This window comes from Myotis davidii, unplaced genomic scaffold (genome assembly GCF_000327345.1).
Source record: "Myotis davidii unplaced genomic scaffold, ASM32734v1 scaffold616, whole genome shotgun sequence".
Lineage (NCBI taxonomy): Eukaryota > Metazoa > Chordata > Mammalia > Chiroptera > Vespertilionidae > Myotis > Myotis davidii.
Window position 1 is genome coordinate 4,549,309 of NW_006291965.1, and position 5,502 is coordinate 4,554,810.

Below are 5,502 nucleotides of genomic sequence, written 5' to 3' on the forward strand. Positions count from 1 at the left end.
TCGCTCCCATAATCCTTAGGTGTATGCCACAACCTTTCTGGGGAAAGATTCCTGGAGGGTCTTTCTGACCCAAGCTGAACACAATCGACCTTATTGCTCTTTCTTTCTCAGTGCTTCCTATGGTGAGCATTGGCCCTGCTATACGAACCTTGTTTCTGCTCCTATCTTTGCTGACTCAAGTTTTTCACCTCAAAAGCTCTCTTTCCACTTTATACTCCTTTCTAGCTGTTACAGGTTGGATTGTGTTGTTCCTTCCCCCAATTCTTATGTTGAAATATTAACCCCCAGTACCTCAGAATGTGACCTTATTTATATGTAAGTTTGTTACAGATGTCTTTCTTTTCAGTCAGTGTGTGTCTTTCATTCTGAGGTGGATCTCTTGTAGACAGCATATATATGAGTCTTGTTTCCTTATCCATTCAACTATGCTGTTTCTTTTGATTGGAATGTTTAATCCTTTGCATTTAAAGTTATTATAGATAGTTACATATTTATTTCCATTTTATTTTTTATAATGATGTTCCTCTTTCTTCTTTTTAAAGAAGTCTCTTTAACATTTTATGTAATACTGTTTGGGTGGTAATGAACTCCTCTAGCTTTTTCTTGCCTTGGAAGTCCTTAATTTTCTCTTCTTATTTTAATCAATAGCCTTGGTGAATAGAGTAGTCTGGGTTATAGGTCCTTTCTTTTCATCACTTTGAATATTTTGTGTGAAATCCTTCTGACCTGAAGTGTTTATATTTAGAAACCAGCTGACAGCTTTATGGGAGCTCACTTGTAGATAAATAACTGTCTTTCTCTTGCTGCTCTTAAGATTCTCCTGCAGGCCAATGTCACATGCTGCCTGTGACTTGTCCTGGGATACCTGTTTGGAGCTACAAAGAGATTTACAGTTTGTGGTTGCCCCTGCTGGGTCTGGGTGTTCATGATAGGGGCCAGGCTCCATACCAAGGCTGACTTCCACCAGTACCCAACCCTGGGGGCAGGTCAGCAAAAGGCTCAAGGCACCCTGGGATCTGACTCCTCTTGCTGGCTGCTTGTTAGGTTCAGTTACTGAAAGGGTACATAGTTGTGTGAGTAGGTCCTCAGTAAGTCACAAGGCAGGGGCGAGTGGTGTTTACCAATGGTGTTCACAGATTCAAACTTGGTGCCTGTGCTGGACCTGAGGCCACTCAGCAAAAGTCTCAGTGTACACCAAGCCAACTGCCACCTTCCTGGGACCTTTGTGGTGGTGCAGGGTTTTAGGAGGGTGTCAGGGAGTGGCCAGAAGAGTTCATCAGACTAAAACAGATTAATATTTGGCCTTGTGTAGGGAGGGCTCTGCATAGAAACTGTGGTGCAGATGGGGCATGTGAGGGGGAAATGGCCATCACCAGAGAGCCACAAAACTCAGTCTCTCTTTGTCCTTCTCTGTCATCTTCTGAGTCTGGCTAGACCTCCTCAAGAGTCTTCAAGAAAGTCTGCAATGTGGGCTCAGGGTGGGAGCTGGACAGAGTGGGGCCACAGTGAGTCAGGACTGATGCCCTATGGAGGGGAATGCTCCACCCAGGAAAGATGGCACCTTGGGTAGTGTGGGACATGGATTCAGGACAGGAACCTGGGCAGCTGTTCCTCCAGCCCTCTCCCTGTATGGCTCCAGTCTGCTCTGAGCTGCCAGTCTCTCTACTGGAGCCCCAGGGGAGTACTGACAAAGGAGATTTTGTGTGCTGGCCCTTTATGAAGGCACGTGATTTTTCTACCAGAACTGCCTAACCCCCTGTCTCTCCCTGGCGACAGATGGAATCCCCACTGATTTCACTTCCAGTTGTTATGTGGGAACCTCTTTCCTACTCTGATGCTCCAAGCTGGGAAGCCCAGTGTGGGGTGGAGACCCCTTGCTTCTCAGAGGGGATCTTTGCAGCTGAGATATCCCAGCCTATTACCCACCGCTGCACTTGGGTGCAGGGCCAGGCCTTTCTGTGTCTCTGCCTTTCTAACCACACTAGAAGTGGTTTCTTCTATAATCCTTGGTTATAAGACTTCTGTTCAACTAATCTTCATTTGGTTATTCAGGATGATTGTTCTATAATTTAGTTATCATTACCATTTGTCCTAGAAGGAGGTGTGTGTACCTTCCACCTACTCCCCTGCCATCTTGCATCCCCCCAATCTGTGTATCTTCTGTGCTGAGGTGTCTGTCCAGACCTTATGCCCATTTTTTAATTGGGTTGTTTGTTTCCTTATTGTTGAGGATTAAGAGTTTTAAGTATATATTTCGATACAAGTTTTTTTCTCAGATCTGATTTTGAAAACACTTTCTCTGAGTCTGTGGCTTATGTTAAAATAGGTAGAAAACTGACATCCTCAAAAGTGTCCTCTTTTCCCCTCTCTCCTAGTCCCTCTATCATTAGAGACTTGTTTTTCTTCCTCCAGGGAGAGTCTAGCGAGTCCCCACTTCAAGGACCTATGTTCTCTGCTCAGTGGGGGTTGACAAGAGTTATGTCTCTGACCTGGCAGCCTCAGACTAAGTGTATTTTACTAGACATGACTTTGAATGAGATGAACAGCGCTCTCCCTTCTCCCCACTGAGCAGAGCTCCACTCACAGAAGCTGGATGTGCTGGGTATGTGGGCTGGGCTGGCACAGGACTGGGACAGATGTCACTGCTGGAGGACCTCTGTGGTTTGGGCGCTGTGGCCTGACCCAAAGCCTCAAGCCTGATGCTCCGGCTTACCTTCCGTAAGGCCCCATGTGAGGTCCCTTCTGCTCACACAAGCTCAAGTGGGTCCTGCTCTTGCAACTGAGAACTTGTTACAGCATGTTCATGCCGGTCCCTGTGACAGGCTGAACCTCCCTAAACCGGCTTTCCTGACAGAGAGGAAGGGGCTTCACGCTTGCAGGGAGAGGGAGCAGGCCAGAATGTGTAGGCTGTACCCTCCAGTGTCCTGGATGGCAGGGTCAGACTGCTCAGCTCAGGTAAGTTATGGAGTTGGGGGGGAGGGGGGTAGGAGGGGTAGGAGGGAGTAAGGTGGCAGGGGTTAAGAGTGGAACAAAAGGCAAGGCAGAGGCAAGATGGATGGATCTTCTAGCTGGGCATGTCACTCCAAACCCCTTCTCCTCCTCCCTCCCTGAGTTCTCAGCTCCAGGTCTCCTCACCCCTGCTTTCCCCCAAAAGGCTCAAAGTGGACAAGATGACTTCAGATGTAGTGACCTGTCCCCAACACCTTAAAATCATGTTTACATTAGACCAAGAATCTCTACTCCTAGAGACCTGTTCTAAGTAAATAAAGATTTATGGACACAGATGTTCCCTTCAGCAAGATGATGTGAAAGAAAAATTTGAAATGGCTCATGTTCCACAGCAGGAGCTTCATAAATTCCAATGTGGGGACACAGAAAATGCCACAGAGGAAAAGGACTGACTGCAGGGCCCACCCCTAGGGAAATGAGGTTCCAGAAGGGAACATGCCAGGGAATCCTCCCAGCCCAACACTCCCAAGTGCGCATGCACCCATGTGAACACACACAGGCGCCCACACATGCATGCATGAGCATGGGAACACAGGTACACACACGTGCACATGCAGACACAGTGTGCACACACAGGGAAGGGACTGGAACTGTGAGCACGCCCGTCAGGGCTCTCCTCCCTGGGAGGACTTTGTTCTTTACTTGATTCTGAATTGCTTTAGAATTCATTATTGTGCCACAATAAGCCTTTTTTTCTTGTCATAAATCCTTTACAACTTAAACTAAATCATGTACTTTACACCATAGATGAGTGATCAATGGATAACATTGAACATGTAACTTTGATATTTTTAGAACTATCAAAGTCATACATGCGTTATAAAAAATTTAGATATTATCACCTGAAGAAGCTAAGAGATTTGCAAGTTGTCTGCTAGGTGACCATCGTGAGTGCCTCGGTGGGTATCTCTCAGGCTCTCCCTTCCTCAATCTGTTTGTCTATCTCTGTCACAGGCAGATTCATTTTCACATATGTGTGCCTGTCTCTTGAAATAACAGGTAGGATCATCGATGCAGAGAGTTCATCCATGTGTCTCACATGTGAGGACCCTGAGGTCTTTATCTCTTGGCACATAGACACCCATGGACCCACTTTAGCAGCTGCTCAGCTTCCCTCCTCCATGTGGACAGGACTGGTGGATCCCATGCCCTCTCCATGGACATTAGTGGTTTTACCAATTCCAGGCTATTTCATCAGTGCTCTGATGGGCAGTCTCAAAAATCCATCTCTGAATCATTGTGCAAGAATTTCTGTGGGGTAACCCCTAGGGGGAGCACTGCCAGGTGCAGGTGAGCCTCTGTGGAGCTTTGGCAGGTCCTGCTCACTGTTCTCCCAGAGGGTGGCCTTTCCCCCTCCTCCCCAGGGGACCTGCTGGGGCCTCTGCTGTCTCGCTTTGTCCCCAGGCTGGTCACCACCAGCCCAGAAGCCTGCCAGTCTAATCATGAGAGTGCTCTGTCCTCAGTGTTGACAGTGTGTCTCCCCATCGGGGAGGTGGGGCACCTATGACAGGTACTAGTGTGTGCACTGCCTCTTGTTGGAAGTGCATGTGTTTGCTCTTTGTCCCTTTAGAAAACGACTTTCTAGAGTTTTCTGCACCCCAGGGATTATACATCTCTGGCCGTGGGTTGTGAGGAATGCTTTTCAGCTTGTGGTGTATCTCCCCAGATTTCTGTATTTCTTCTTTTAGTTTTGGGCACAGGAAGAGCTAGCATTGCCTGACTGGCTTTTGGCCCTGGGGTCACACTTAGCACAGAGGTCTCTACCCTGAGATTATGCACGCACTTACTAAAAGGGCTTCTTTTTTACATCTTATCTCTAATTATCTGGGATTTCCCTTTCAAATAAAAAATATCATTTCAGATAAAAAAATAAATTTATGTAAGCAGGCACCAAAAGGCACCTAGTGTAAGAGTCCATGTATAAGGAATGTCTAGAACAGGAAACAGAGCAGAGACAGAAAGCAGGCCAGGGCTCACTAGGGGCAGGAGTGGGGAGTGAGTACTGCTGGTGCAGGGTTTCTTTTTGGGGTGATGGAATATCCCCCAACTAGGCGGTGGTGATGCTTGCACAACATTGTGAATATCCTTCATGCTCAGGAATGGCACAATTTAAAATACAAACAACACATTTATGTATGTATGTATGTATGTATGCATGTATGTATGTCACCCCATGGAGAAACAAAGCATAAAAAAGGAAGAATAGAGAAAAAGACCACAAAATACCCTGAATAATAAAAACTTAAAAATAAACAACTGAATCACCCCATGAAGAAAACTAAAACAGAAAAAGAAAAAGAAAAAGAAAAAGAAGAGGAAAAGGTCAATGAGGGGAGGGTAGCACATGTTTTTCTGAGGGGAGACGGCGAGCAGTCTCAGCCAGCGGCTCCGGAGCTGGAGCTGGCCCTGCTAGGTTTTCAGGAGGCAGCTCCTCCCCTGAGGCAGGGTCCAGGGCAGGGTCCAGGTAGGGCTCCTCCTCCAGGGGTGGGGGGG